Source organism: Dysidea avara, chromosome 1, assembly GCF_963678975.1.
Source record: "Dysidea avara chromosome 1, odDysAvar1.4, whole genome shotgun sequence".
Taxonomy (NCBI): domain Eukaryota; kingdom Metazoa; phylum Porifera; class Demospongiae; order Dictyoceratida; family Dysideidae; genus Dysidea; species Dysidea avara.
Window position 1 is genome coordinate 21,686,979 of NC_089272.1, and position 16,283 is coordinate 21,703,261.

Below are 16,283 nucleotides of genomic sequence, written 5' to 3' on the forward strand. Positions count from 1 at the left end.
ACTTTGGCCCGACAGGTGCCTTTTGGCATACCGCAGTACATACAATGCATTCTTCATGGACTTACCAGTGTCCTCCTTTGTGTCCCATTCACGAAAAGTGTCAATTTGGTGGTAGCACGTGATGGCTTCCCTTCGTAATGGAAATCGTCCGTATTTTTCATGGTGGCTATTTTGATTGTAGAGGTGCTTTTTGAACAGTTCTTTATTTGTACTGCTGTGTAATGGGTTGAACATAGCTGACAATGAAGCGTAATGGATACTTCACTTTTCAGATGATAATTGATATAGCTGAGGTGCGCGGTGCCATTTCTTCCGCGGTATGCATGGGTTCACCAGTCATAATAATTTTAAAAATTAGCAAACAAGTACACAGAAAAATTTGGAATTTTCAACTAGAGTAGGGACCATAGCACATCGATAAAAAGTACGGAAACAAGCTGGAGTAGTGCACAATATTAAATCACAGTAAAACAATAAGAACTAAGTGTTATATCCTTACTGTGCTCAAGATACCATAATGGAAATGCACAGTAGGGATATAACACTTCTTATTGGTTTGCTGTGATTTAATATCATGTACTACTCCAGCTTAATTCAGTACTTTTTATCGATGTGCTATGATCCCTACTCTAGTTTAAAATTTCAAATTTTTCTGTGTACTTGTTCAATAAAATAGTAGTCTTTTTTTGTTAGATGATTCCAGCTGTAAAGAAAGAAAAATAACCTAGTTAAAGGGAAGAGTCAAAGCCGGCCACAGGCCAGCTTTGGAGCTTACAATTACGAAAATGTGATATCTGTACCAAACAGCCAAGCTGTGAAAAAGGGTGTGGCCCTCTAAAGTTGCCAGGGTAAAAAATTGTGAAATCAAAGGTGGTAGTCAAGAAATGGCTGTAATGATGCCAATGCTGTAAAATGATTGGCATTAGCATCAGTGCAGCCACTTCTTGGCCACCACCTTTGATTTCACAATTATCCTCCCTGGCCATTTTGGAGGGTTTTTCACAGCTTGGCTGTTTTGGTATAGATAATACAGGGACAGATCTAGGAGCTGGCAAGGGGAGGGGCACAAGCAGGCTAAGTTGTAGGTGGTTGGGGAGAGCCAGATTCTATAGTTCAGTGTTGCAATTTTGAAGCAGCAAATAATTACCTCCTAGTAGTGTTTCACTGTTGATTTTTGCCATTTTGATCTTTTCAGATGGTTGTGAAGTCTTAAAAGCTGTTTAAAAGGATCTGAATGTCTTAAACAACAGAAACACAATTATTTTTAGAGGCGCGTAGTATGCACAAAGGTGCTGGGTGACAATTTCACAGCTAGTTTGACTTTGGTTCGCTTTGGTTTCAGGTGAATTTGTAATAAATGCTAGTAAAATGTGCATATTTTCATGAGTTGATAAACTGATATTGGCCTGACAAAGTTTAGTATATATCAGACTCCTCCACAAGGTGAGGGGAGAGGGGAATTTGCCCCAAATGCCCCATCCTGGATCTGCCATTGTAATATATTCATAATGTCACTGTGACTATCTTTTGTAGTTTAAAGGCTCTTCACTCTGGGAATTGATAAAACAACTACATGATGAATAGACTCTCTACAACTTTTGCAATGACGATTCTCTGTTTACATCAGATTATGGTGATTGAAACACAAGGTAGCTTAGCAGTAGTTGGGAATATTGAAAAATTTAAACATCAGGAATAGGGATCGCTGATTATATCCATGAAACAAGAAAGGATGACTAGAATAAATCAACAAGGATCATAGTTGCATCTTGTAAACTTACAAATACCTATACTGACTCTGCCAGCTCACTTTTACACTAGCAAATGAGTCAAAATAGGGATTCGTGGGTTTACTAGATGTAACCGTGATCCTTACTCGATCCAGCATTTCCTTCTTGTTTCATGTAATTCTTTAGTGATCCCTATTACTATTTTTTTTAACTATGTCTAGTTTATGTACTTTCAAAAATATCTATTATGGAGTAATTTCTATAGACTTCAATACTAATGAAAATATGCACAATATGTACCTATGTGCAATTCTGCATAAGTCATAAGTCAAGCAGGCAAGCATTGGGTGCAATCTAGCAGTACCATGTATTCAATAGTAACCAAGAGTTTAAAAAGAATCACCAGTTCTGTTGACAGTGGTTACAGTGCTGGAAGATTGTGATCTATTAGTGTCATGATATACATGTTTATATGGTATAGCTCTGAATTGATGTGAATGCTTCACAGACTCTTGCAACATCTGATTGTCTTGCCATAATCAGTATCATTAGGGAGTAGTCTTTTCATGCTCTTCAATTCAAAATGAAATGCACCTTGTATCCAACCAGTGACGTAAATTGTACAGATAGTACACTGGGCGTGTGACACTGTTTTCTATCCCTGTTACAGGATTTTGCATGTTTCGTGCCACATTGCATTGCCACCTTCAGAATATTACCTTAACTGTAGCTGCCGATATGTTGTCGAACATTTACATGGACAACATCATCAGTGATTGTCACACAAGCAAACTTCAACATCAGGACTTGGGCTTCCAACTACCATTAACTGCAATTCCTGGCAAAAGCAGACAATGTTGCTGACAGCAATACTAAAGTGGCTTTGTGGAACATTAACACAGACACCTTACATTTTGCTGTCAAAACAGCAATTCCAGAAAACCACACTCTCATCACAATAAGAAAAAATCTGCAACTATCCTCTAAGATATTTCATTCTCTCAGCTATCTATTCCCAGTGACAATCCAAGCAAAGCTCCTCTTACAACAAAACTGGCAAAGGAATGTACAATGGGATGAACCACTACCACAGTCTCAGGGCCGCCCAGAGAAATCAAGGGGCCCAGGGCAAAGAGTTAAAGCGGGGCCCGAGGGAAAGGAGGTTCCATTCTGAATCACAACTTCACCCAAGCTGTAAGTTGAAGACCAAATTAAAAAAAAAAAAGTTATTACATGCTGACAATGACAATAGCTACCCCTCGCCAACCATATCTCCTTATTTATAAGCTTGCTACACTGCTCCTCTGAAGAATACTGTGACTGCTCTATTAGAGTATCTATATCTGACTGCTCTATTAGAGTATATCGATCTTTTAAACAGGGGCCCTTCATGGGGCCTTCTGGAGCCCCTTTCAGGCTGGGGCCCTGGGAAAAATGCCCCAGTTTCCCCCCCTGTGGGAGACCCTGCACAGTCTATTCAAGAAGAGTGGATCTCCTTAGCTAATGAGATACAAAATGCTGCTAATTTAATAATTCAGAGACAATATTTCACTGAACACCCAATCACAGTAGATTGGCTACACATTTTTGGAGATGCTAGCACTAAGGTTTATAGTGCTGTTGCTTACCTCAGATCTGGCAATCATATAACTTTCATCATGGCCAAGACCAGAGTTGCACCACAAGAAGAGTTAACTCTACCACGTCTAGAACTGATGGCTGCAGTGGTTGCTGCTAGAGTAAGTGCGTTTATTATCACATCCCTATCATTGTAGGAAAAATCACTTTTTCTTTGGTCTGACAGCCAAATCATACTATATTGGATACAGCAGAAGAAGAAACTAACTCCCTGTGTGTCCAACTGTGTCAGTGGGCTTTCTTCAACAGCCACACGGGGCTATTTCCCAACAGAAGAGAACCCAGCAGACCTCTTAACCAGAGGAATAACTGTTAAGGCATTACAATCATCTGCACTTCATAACAAGGGGCCACCATGGTTATGCACTGAAGAACAATGTCCTAAGTGGATACTATCATCCACTACTCCACTGCAGCTATAGCCGATGACTTTACCCCTGCAGAATCTCCACCTCATCAGTCTGAAATATACCATATACAGCAGGCTTAATAAGCTTGTTGCTGTCACTGCTTATGTCAGTAGATTCCTGGCAATCCAACAACAAACAATGTGGACCACTCACTTATGATGAACTATACAAAGCCAAGATGCATTGGGTAAAAGCTTGTCAATTGAAAGTCTATTGAAAAGAATTGGCTAATCTTATCTCACAATCAGCAGCCAATAGATCACCTCTAGTGCAACAGCTTAGGCTTTTCATAATTTCATTTGCTGTGGGTGTAGAATTCATAATGCTCCACTAGATTATCTGTGACAACTTCCAAGTGAATAGCCCTGGTAGTCACACAAGTAAATAAGCAAATATATACCTTTGCTCAGTGTGATTCTGCTGTACATATAGAAGTCAACTCCCATCACAGTAAATGGTGCCACATCACTGCTGGCAGTAGTGCAGGATCAGGTGCTGGATAAGGTTTACCAATGTGCCCATTTAGAAGTGCTCTGATGTACTGCCTGGCTGTTCAAGTGACAATGACAAATTGTATGACCAAGAGGAGAGGGACATCACTATCACCACTGACCATGATACTCATGACTTTGATATTGGAGACCCTGAACACAGAGTAGATAACCACACAGAGATTTGGCAACACGTGCGATATTTCAAATGAAACTGTGGTGTAATGAACTCAATGCCCCAGCCCTGGAGGATGATGTCATGGAGTGGTAGCAGACACTAAACTATTAATAGGTTATTATTGCAATTACATCATGTTAGGCCAATTTTAGGTTATGTAATGTATGTAATAGTTATGTGATCATTAGTAACAATGGTGTTTGTAGTATATTATGTGTATCCTTCATCTCTGAGCTAATCACTTGTGTACAATGTGGATTGTGGACATAGATAAAACTGGTTAAACTACATCCCACAATTGCAAACCCCACTGGCAGAGCACACTGGCAGGGCCACCAGGGGCAAGGAGTAGAAAATTAAAGTGGACCTGTACAATATAGAAAGGTACACAAATTACTGAGGCTCCAAACAGGCCAGGGTGGTAGAAAGATTGCTCCAGTTGCCCTTAACCCTGTGGCCCTGTACACTGGTAACACTCTCATATATGGCAAGTAGTTTTTCAGAGCAAACTTGCATAGCAGATGTCCTTTACACAGATTTTAGAGTGCATTCATTGCCATTTGCTTTAGGGCAAATGACCAGTGACTGAAGACTTTCAAACCCAGATGGTCACTCAAAAGACATTACATGAATATGATCAAGCACAGCCAATAATATTGGTCAAAATCTTTTATTAAAGGAACATACTACCATTTGTTCCATTTGAAATGTAGAGTAAATTCTCAGTGCATCATTAATGCAGATTAATATCCTACATCAGCTTACACTACCGCTATATGGCATACATTAGAGCGATGCATAATTTGGGCGTAAACGGGGCAGCCCAGGGCAATGTCAGATGCTAAGTGCTAAATGCACCTACATTTTGTCTTAGTGAGAAAGTTAGCTGTGTATTCTATTGCTGTAGCCAACACTTAGTCATATCAAGCAGCCTGACTGTGCCATTCCCTGGGTGCCCAAAATGTGAAATAATGTATTTATACCGAGTGTGCTAGCACACATGATTGCATTGGTTGAGTGAGGGTGGATGCCAGTGTTTAGTGAAGGGAAGGTTGACTATTCTTGGCATGTTTGCGGCAGCTTCAATCTTTATCAGTATGAGCAATCTAAAATAATGCCCCTTCTGCCATGAATGTAGATTGCATGATTGCACATGCAATGGTGTTGAGTATTAACAATTGTGGGTTTCAGTTCTATTAACTGGGATTCAATGTTAACTATACTTGAGGCTTACTTGTCTTTACAGTGGTAAATTGTGTTACCATATTTATGTGTGAAGTACGTAGTAATGATATACATTGTTGAGGGTGTTCAATCACAAATTTCCCACTTAAGAAAGTTGTAAAAATTCACAAGTAGAATTTAATTAGTCTAAAGTGTATGTAATATAAAGTGTATTAAATAGCAGTAGTGCTGAAATGAAGCTTGTAACAGTATTGCTTATTATCTTCCTTTCTATATATTTATCAAGCTGTCAGGGTGGGTAGCTAATTTGTGGAATTGTTTCTTAAAGTATAGAGGAAGGGATAAGCCACCATATACAAGTGCATATATAATTACATCCATGTGTCCTGATTTTAACACAGATATAACACAATTTATACCAACAATTGTCAGTGCTTGTATAAACAGTTCCACTGGAACACCCAGGCTGAATGTGGAATGGCAGGTACCCTGCTGTACATGTTTATAACATTGACAGTAATTATTTTTATACACTTTCAGTTTGACATGAATGCTGAACTTTCTGAAATTGATCAAATCCTAATCTTTTATGAGTCTGATGGAACACAACAACAATACGTGTATGATCCTAGAGATAATAGCAGTGAAGTTATTACTGGAGGGATAACATTTGCTAATAACATTCTTTTATCTGGTGTGACAAGCAACGAAGTTCATTTACGAGTGTCTACAACAGTCCAAAGAGCTGTTGTCACACCAAGTAATGAATTTACTGCAGTACCGTGTGGAGTAGCATTAGATTCCAGTGATATACCAGCAGGTATGTAGTACAGTATACATCATTGTGATAAAATGTGTTTATTTTATTTATTTATTCATTTATTAAGGCTTTACAGCACAAGTGCTGAAGGTCTGTAGGACACCTGGTCCTACAGCCTGTTTAAAGTTGTTACAGAAAGTGTATTTGAAAAGGCGGTTTAATCATATTAAGTAGTTCCTACTTCATCTTCCCTACACAACCATCTACATCATATAGCCAAGAAATGGTTACAGTAATTTTATGCTAATATGCATTGTTAAAATTAATAGCATTAGCATCATTTGCAGCCATTTCTTGGCCCTTTGATTTCACAACTTTTTTCACCCAGGCTTTTAAAGGCCACACCTTTTTTACAGCTTGGCTGCTAATGCATGGATTTCACTTTGTTTTGTATATTAGTATTAAATGCCCATAAACCAGGCTTTGGAGCTTGTTTTACTTAATTTCTTTTATCTGCTGATCCGATACTGATTATATGGGAGCAAGAAGTTGCAGTAGTATTGTACATACACACACACACACACACACACACACACACATACACCCCTGTTCTCGTTGTAACTCTGTAGGTGTCACTGTGATTTATTTTAAACCACAAGAGGGCCATGATGGTAACCTACAGGTATATGCAGACCAAAAAAAATATTAATCTTCTTTATGCAAATTATAATCATAATTATGTAGATATTTATCAGATATGCATCAAACTCAGTACTTGACTTTGCCTTAATACATCCTTATTGTGTACCAAATTTCAAGACAATTAATTAAAGTGCACATTTGTATTTTGTAATGTTTTTGTAAAGTGTGTGAAAAAATGATAGACAGAAAAAAGGATAAGCCTAACTTTGAAGGCTTGTATATCACAAAATGATAAGGAAATTGTGCTCAAATTTGGTATGTGCAGTGCCAAAGGTGGAGGGTGTTTGTAGCACAAAAATCAGTCCATTTAGAGAAGGGAGTTACATAATTATGTGAAAAAATTGTGTTTTCTTTCTTCCTGTCGATACACACTCGCTAGCTTTCTTGGCTGAATGATAATGTGATCTGATTTTGGAAATCCAAATTTTGGATGCAATGTAAATGCGTATATTTTATAATGGTATATACTCGCTAACCTTGGCAGCTATGCAGGTGAAATTTTCCTTGAAGATGGAGATGTTCCTAGCATTTCTACAGTACAAGAAGCAGCCTCTACAATTTCCCACCTAGTTTTTTGCGTGAGTATTGCTGAATCATGAGTCCTCACAAAGGGGTGGAGAGTGGTGGTTATGGTGGTGGTGTCAGAAACATATTAGGGTTCAAAATGTGTAAATGTTGTGATTGTAAGTTCCAGGCCAAATACATGCCTCTGGGAATTCTTGATGTGGCATAATGGCACAAAACACACATTTCACGTTTGTGTGACTTTGCCAGTTACTCCAAGCTGTATGAAATCACTCCAGTGTCTTCCCAGGACCATTAGACTAGAGTGTTGTATATGCCTTGACACACCTATAAAGGTCTGTCTCCAGAAAGCAGACCTGGCAAGATTAAGACAAAGTTAATGTGAAAATTGTTAGTCAGATAGTGTAGCCATCTTATGCTGGAATGTTACTCCTTATGTTCTGTCCCCTGCATCTTAACTGCCACTAATATGAAACAAAATTTCCTTTCTTTAAAGAGTGACATTGTCTTACTGATCATTACTAAAACAGACTTTCTGAGATGAAGTGTAGTGGTTGTAACTTGTGAGCTGACATTGTATCGTGACAAAAAATTCCCACAACATGCCATATACAATTGCACTCACCAAGTACAAGTATGTGTATCTCACATACATACTGTATAACGTAATTCACAGAATCATACACATATAATATAGTTCCTTTAGCCACATCGATATCTTCCCCTAAAGTTCATTTTTAGTCTGGGTACGTGGTTTCTAAGGAGGGTTTGACACTCTATAAGCTGACGAATCACAAAAGTTACTACAGAATGAGGAACATTAGATGAGCAAGTAGTTTGTGGAAGTTTTATTGGGTCCTTCTCAATGGTCTCTGTGGTATCACTACTGAGTAGAATTTGTTGGCTATAACACTGGATTCTGGTGCCAAACCAGCTGTCCTCTCTAATGAGGTAGTGACTTAGCTATCAAGAGTTTTCTTTGTTCAGCCTTCACTAGTTTAAATGGTGCAAAGTCATTGGGAAAATCATCCTATATGGAGAAGGGAGCATGGAACTATGTATGTATGCATGAAATGCAGAGTTTTAATTGTTGTATCTGTTAGCTAATGCTACACATTGTGTGGTGTATGGCTTCACAATGTGTCTTGATACTTCACAATTGGGAGTCTAGCAATATATCAGAGGCGGATCCAGAGGGGGGTGCACCAGGTAGTAGGTATATGGAGCAGGGGGTCTGGGGGATGCAGCCACCCAGAAACTAAAGCTATTTCATATAACTCAGGACTGAAAATTTTGATGTAGAGTGGTTTTATGTACAAGTATCTAATTCATACTGCTTTCTAGGTGAACTGCATTGTTCAGTAGTTGTATAAGGATATGTGACAGTCATGAGTAGTTCAGCTACCTATATAAGAATATGATCCTGAAGAATGGCAAGCACAAGAGCATGTGCTTTACATTTGCAAAGTATTATTAGCAGGCCAAGTGTGCCCATGCATGGGATAGTGCTGCAGATGCTAGTTTTCATATTTCAACAACTATGGAGGATTCTCTCAATAGTCAATAGTGTTATGTGTGGTGACTGTTCTATTAGAGTATTTGACTGACTGCTCTATTAGAGTATCTTGATCTTGTATAATGTTTTCCTTTTTATATTGGGTGGAGGACACATGCCCCTCTGCCCCCCTTGGATCCACCACTGTATATGGCACATGTTATGAGCAAATGTTTGGTACAAAATGTTGATCAAAGTTTCTAATCAATCGAATTTTTTGATCAATCAGGACACACTATAGTGTGTCTGTCATGTGGCCAAAGAAAGCCAATGTGTCTGGGCATGCAACAGATAAGTGTGTATTTACAGTAAAACCAAAAAAAAAAGTGATCTTCATGCATTCGTACCTCAGTAAATGGCTAAATAGAAATAGCCCATTTTTCTGTGAAACAGGTCCAGCCATCTTTAACTTCAAATTTTGTCAAATGGATAAAAGCCAGCACATACAAATACAAAAAAAATTATACCTAATCTAAAACTGCCAAGCTGTGAAAAAGGATGTGGCCTTTCAAAAAATAGGCTAGTATGAGAAAGATTTGTGTTGTAACATTTCTAATGAACACCACGAGCACATGATAGTACATTATACCAAAAGATTCTGATTAAAAGGAAACTGTACAACGACAACAACGACATACATTTCATAATAATCACATTAGCAAATCAATGCTATAAATAAATACTTAGGTTTAAAGCATCCCTCCTGGAGGAGACTGAGTGTGGCACTCGACTAGACATTGCATGGCCTGCAGTTCAAATCCTGGGGTAGGAGGGATTTTTTTTTCCTTTCTTTGGCTATTTTCTGTTTCACCGTATTGTTAGCTAGGTTAAGTAATCATATAAAGTCTCCAGTTCCTGTTAGGTTAGGTAATCCAAAGGCTGCAGCACATGTTGCTGTCAGACCTTCAGTGCTGGCCACTGTAAAGTGCTAATCATGAACCACGGTAGTGGTTCATAATAGAGATCGCCTATGTTTTTTTCCAAAATCCTAATAGAACACTCAACTAAACGCCACCTTAGAAACCTTTTCCAACCTCCAAAAAAAGCCTTTGAAGTTAATTTGGAAGTTTAGATCCACTAGCAAAGATGAAGTCAAAAGGACTTGATAAAAGTACTTTTTTAAAGAACTGAATCTGCCATTTTGAGCCATTTTTGTTCATCTTCTTATTTTTTTCCCACAGGGCTAAAGCAAAATGTGAGTACTTTTTGGGGATAAAAACTACATAACTTTCCTTCCTATGTCTTTCTTCACGTACATGACCTATTTTTAAATGCATATTACAATGGTAACACCCATTCTCAAGCAAATTTGCTTCTTGTATGTTCACTTTGCCATTGCTTCTGACTTAGTCTCTGCAAGGGTAACCAACGTGTTAATTGTGTTAATAAGTATCCAATCTATTCATGTTAACACATTCATTTGGAAACCCTATACCATTACCTATGTTTAACCACAGTATATTAAGTTCATACCAGAACAACAATGTTGTTGTGTGCCACAGCATACTTGACTTACTGTGATCACATAACTGCACAAGTATGCATGCCTATATAATTATGATAAATCTGAAGCCATACTATTGCTGACCACAGCATGCTGTACACTGCCTACAGTTGGATATGTCAGAGCTATATAGTACAAAAAAGTACATTCAGTAGTAAGGAAACAATACACTGGTGTTTGCTAACTCTGATAATAATAACTGACTACTTAACAGCTACTGTACATGAATGACTTTGATATACATGTTTAGTACTGTGTAATATCAAGCACCACCGGCACATCTTATTATCATGTTAGCTATCCATAAATGGATTTATAAAAAGTTAACAAACTAGTGTAAAAATAATTTAAAAATTAAAATTTGAATAGAGATCACTGAAAAAGTAAAGAAATAAGAGTCAAACAAGCCAGCATGTTAAACACACAGAGATCTCTATTTGGACTCAAATAAACATTTATACAGAAGTTCTCAGTACTTATCTACCCCTGATTTATGGAGAAACTACTGTTTTTTACTTTAGTTTCTACCATATCCATTGAGTCCAAATAGAGATCTCTGTGTGTTTAACATGCTGGCTTGTTTGACTCTTGCTTCTTTACTTTTTTCAGCGATCTCTATTCCCATGTTTTAATTTTTTAAATTACTTTTACAATAGTAATAATGATAAAAAATAAAAAATGCTACAACTACAGCTAAACAGTTTGTTCAGTATACCACACACTCCCACTCATAATAGTAAGGTGCTTAGCAAAATTATTGTTACAGAGTGGATAAAAGCACCATTTTTGGTACACAAGTTCTTTATGGTGCACTTATCAATATTAGAAGGGGTGCCCACCAAGTAAAATTATGTGTGGGCTGAAAACAAAATGGACATCAAGTCACCCCAGTATAGTACATTTACATATGCAGTGAAATGCACTTATAATTATTAGTTTTCCTAATTATATTTGGCATCCACTGTGTACAGACTTGTCAAACGAAGGTAGATTGGTATAACTCGAATCAAACCTAGGGTGTCAATAGGAATACAGGAGGTACATCAATAAGAGTAATGCATGTGTAGCAATATACACAGCCGGGTGCCACACGTTATCACTCAAGCAAAAATCACTAAGCTAGCATGTTGGCCTTCGAAGTTAACAGCTATGCTTTCCCATGCAGCGGTCGAGGCCCTGTACACCAATCAAATCCCCTTAATTATCAGATTATAAGACTCCAATCAGTACTGATTGGTGGTTAAAGGAGACAACTTGGGAAACTTTGTGATGCACACCTACATGTATGTAGCACAACACTGTGTATTAGTATATACACACAATACTTCCAAGTATCTGTATGTTTGCTACTGAATATGCACATGTTTCAAATTTAGTACATTTTACATAGAAACCCAGTCTATTTCAGTGCAACAAGCAGCTACTTCAGCTTTCAACGGTGTGGTGCCATCTACTGTTAGCAGTTCATCAGGTAGACATGTACAACTAAATTGCTGCATGATTTATACCATTGCTCAACTTACATATATAGCTATCACAACAACTGATTATTATTTCAAACCAACTTCAACTCCAAGTACTGATGGAAAAAATGATGATAGTGGTAAGCCATGAACAGTGAAATAAATATAACTACGTAGTGTAAGAAGAATTAGAAAATTTCAGGACCTGCACTTCTCATTAGAGTAGGGATCATGGATATAAACGGCAATGAAGCAAAGGAGGTCGTGTAGTGCACATGTAATTCCCACATACAGTCTGTCAATACTATGACTGAAGCAGGAAATAAAATAATGTCCACTAGTATACAGTAGCTGCAGGTATAGATGACTTCCCTTGTTTCATCGCTTTTTATCTCTATGATCCCTACCCTTGCTTGTCTACTAGCTATTTTGTAATAATATAATTCATTACTGGTAAACTATCAGATACCTCATCAAAGGAAGGAATGATGCCAGACCCAATATAAAATTAATTGCTGACTGAGTGACTGTCAATTGCTAAATGTGAAGTGGCTATTCTGCTTTATTTTCAGCTTTGTTCCACCCTTATACAGCATTAAAAGTGAATAACAGTACGAGAAACACCTCTGCAATCAATCCAGTCAGCACTACAAAAATTGAAGCACTGAAGTAATGGTGTATTGCACAAATCAACACCCACGTAGTAACTAGTGGAGGAAGAAATAGGGCACAAAGAAAGACACAGGAAGGTCCATGATGTGTCCATTGCAGCTGCTGCGGTTGGCAAAAAAGCACGTCTCAGGATGTAGCTATGTCAAACAGTGAAGAATTCAAGTCCGTTGCCTTAATCATAGTCAAGTTATGCTTGGCTGGGGGCATCAGTTAGGCAGGCAGTCAGTATAAAAGTTCAGTTAAATAATTTATTGTTTTATTTTAGTTTCACAGACACTTGTTGAAAGGGTTTGGGGTTGCTCTGAAGACATTTTTGGGCTTGGATAATATTGCTAAGCTGTCATGATCAAAAAGTGAGGCTGTTATTGGGTGGTATATTTTTGGTGAGCTCAAACCTTCATGTTCCCTACTATACAGTACCACCAAGAGTTTATAATTAACTCTTTTTGGTACTACCGTGCTGTATGATATTTTTGCACATACATAATGTGAATGAATTCTATTAATGTTAGCTACACCTTGGCAGCTTTGATTAGCTGTATTTTTAACCAGTTTGATGTTTTTTTGTTAATGAAGTTCACTGCTGGTTGTGGCACCAAATATCTATAGTTTCTAAGAAACACATACTGTATACTTTGCATTTCAGATGTGCACAGATGCATGCATAGCTAGTATTTTACCGTTTTGTTTGTTTTTAGATTCAATGAAATCTCAATCATCAATTGTAATTGTAATCATTATAACAGCGATTGCACTGCCATTGTGTGTAACACTAGCAGTAATTATAGCAGTAGTTGTATCAAGAAAATATTTCATTCAAAAATCTCAAAATGCAACATCAGTGTCAACACCAATCAATAATGATATTACCACAGATGTTGATATGCAGGAGAATCCAGCTTATCATGGTGTTAAGCAAATATATCTACCCAACAAAGATACTGACTATTATTATATTTAAGTATTGTATTGTTATACAGTAAAATTCAATGCATACAATGTATGTCTTGGTATGGATACATTTAATATTTGTGTGAGGTAAAGTTAATTATATACCAAAGTGTGAGAATGTCAGAGTGTCTGCTGTGGTATACACCATTCAGCTAAACAGAGCAGCTCTGCTACTCAGTGATAAGTTAGTTATTACCCAGTGATAAGCCACACAGACTTATATGTGACATAACCACCATATGAATGGTATTGTTACCAATGGAGCAAAAAAACAAGTTATTAAAACACACTGATACTACACTTACATTATACAATGTAATGATTTAAATGTCAAGAAATAGTCTACGTCAATGTTTGGTCCCAGCAGTGTACAGTTTAAAGCCAAGTACACTGCACAGTAAATGTGTTTCCTAGGGTTTCGTGCATAACAAATTTGACATTTGCTTGAGATTTCCTTATAATTCATTGTCAGGAATGTGCTAAATTCTGGAAATCGTGTACAGAATTGTCACAATTAATTTACATTTCAGGTAATTTTGAAAATAATGTGCGAAGTTCCAATCAAGAAATGTACATGAATTGTGACATTTTGTGGAAAATGTTGAGAATTTCATTTACATTTCAGTATAGAAACATGGAAACATATTTTTGTGCAGTGTAACCTCTGGCGTCATCATTCTATCTCAGAGTAACCCTCATCAGAATTTTTGGCACTCGCATGCCATGCAACACCACCTGAAGTTATCAAGCAAATATTCTATGATTGGACAAGTATGTAGCACTGCTGATAATGCTTGGATTTAACCTCCATTTGTTGTCTAAGAACTACTTTTGCGCTCTCCAAGTATGCAGAATGACCACACATATTTTTGTACTGCTATCATTGTACAAACGCTTACCAGCAGAGTGGGTACTCACCTACTAGCCATAGGCATTCGATGTGAAAGAGGTTTATGAGCTTCCCTTTTAACAAATCCACAGTTTGTCCATACAACTTTGAGGTTATTAGAAGACTGATGTACTCTATTAGAATAACAATCAAATATTTATAATCACAACTCGTAGTGTCAAAAATGACTGTTTTATTTAATGTGCTTTTAAACATTTTCCTGGAGAATAGTTCTCAGAATCCTTACTGTATCAAAGCCAAAGCTATTCACCATTATTAAGAGCTCCACTCCACATATAAATCTGGCTAGAATCTTGTATTAAAATTGCTATATGCTAAATCATATTGCTATATGCTAAAATATGGCTATAGTGCTTATTTTATTACATTAGATATTGTCAATGAAGTGTAGCTATACACTGTACTTCTTTGTATGCAGACATAATGTATCACAGGTTTTATATGAGTGGTGAAGTAGCAACATGAGAATCAGAATATGTACATACAGTATGATTCTTCTTGGATACTATGTGAAAAATATCCATATTGTATAATTTCTTTTAATGGACAATACTCTATTTAAGCACAATTACTGGATAGGATGTCTGAAAGCACTATATTAATTGACCCACATACCTGTAATATAGGAAGCTTGAGCTTCGTACTGTACCATTGGGTAGTAGACATATCTACTACTTAAAGAAAAGGTGGTAGTAGAAAGCACCTGGGACACTAATTCATAAGGAATACAGGTATGTATATGTATGCAACTGCAATAATTTATGTAAAACCATGCAATGTCTCCATTGCAAGATTGATGGAATAGTAACTTTCAAATATGAAAAGGTCTAAGAGTCTTGAATGTCAGTATAAAAGGTGTTGAGTAGGATAGCAGCTATACCTTGATATGGACAGCATTATATGGCTCAATCCCAGTAGTTAATATCTTACTGGATAAATAAACAAAAGCACCAATGGTAAAGTACAATGGGACCAGCCAAAGCCATCCCATCATAAACATTTCGTTTCAAAGTGGACCATACATGATCTAAAGGCACAGCACAAAATTACATTGCCCCAATAATTACAATGATGAGAATCTTATCTAACAACAATAAATCTTACATATTCAATATCACAAGAGACTGTCAGTAGTGTCTTGCAGAATTAATATTGTTTATGTGTGTATTTTCTGTTCTATTCACCTGTTTGCCAACACATGGAGGATGATGACACATGAAGGATGAAAAATCCCTACAGCACTAAATAGCAGGATATGTGCACAGCACAAGCACTGTAACTAATGCCTATATAAGTTAGTTATTGGAAAACTTTAAGCATGCATGCATAGAGCTCAGTCTTACAAACAACTAATGACAATTAGATTACTTGGGCAGTGATGTCATTTCTTCTTAGAAATGCTAAGCCTTAGTGCAGATGCTGTGAATATTTCCAGTGTTCATCTGTTAGCTAGCTACACCTATGTATTTTGTATCAGAGACCTTTTGGAAGTGATTAGATGCATAAAAGCTGTTTTGATGATTTGATGTTGTTAGCTGCATGAATTTACTTGGGTTAAACTCTTGTTGCCACTTGCCATCCTTCAGTGAGCATACAACTAAAACAGCTT

General features: G+C 37.2%; 2 long non-coding RNA genes across 3 annotated transcripts; both read left to right on the forward strand.

The window, feature by feature from the left end:
• The first annotated feature begins 5,860 nt into the window (after positions 1–5,860).
• Positions 5,861–6,308, forward strand: LOC136248998 (uncharacterized). Its single transcript, XR_010697969.1, has 3 exons — positions 5,861–5,926; positions 6,034–6,116; positions 6,173–6,308. It is a non-coding gene; the product is annotated as an uncharacterized lncRNA (long non-coding RNA).
• A 2,017-nt stretch (positions 6,309–8,325) lies between these two features.
• On the forward strand, positions 8,326–13,868 carry LOC136249004 (uncharacterized). 2 transcript variants are annotated; one of them, XR_010697973.1, is made up of 4 exons: positions 8,326–8,677; positions 12,069–12,149; positions 12,210–12,281; positions 13,512–13,868. It is a non-coding gene; the product is annotated as an uncharacterized lncRNA (long non-coding RNA). The 2 variants fall into 2 exon arrangements; XR_010697972.1 differs by lacking the exon at positions 8,326–8,677 and having other exon boundaries at positions 11,308–12,149.
• The last annotated feature ends 2,415 nt before the right edge of the window (positions 13,869–16,283 follow it).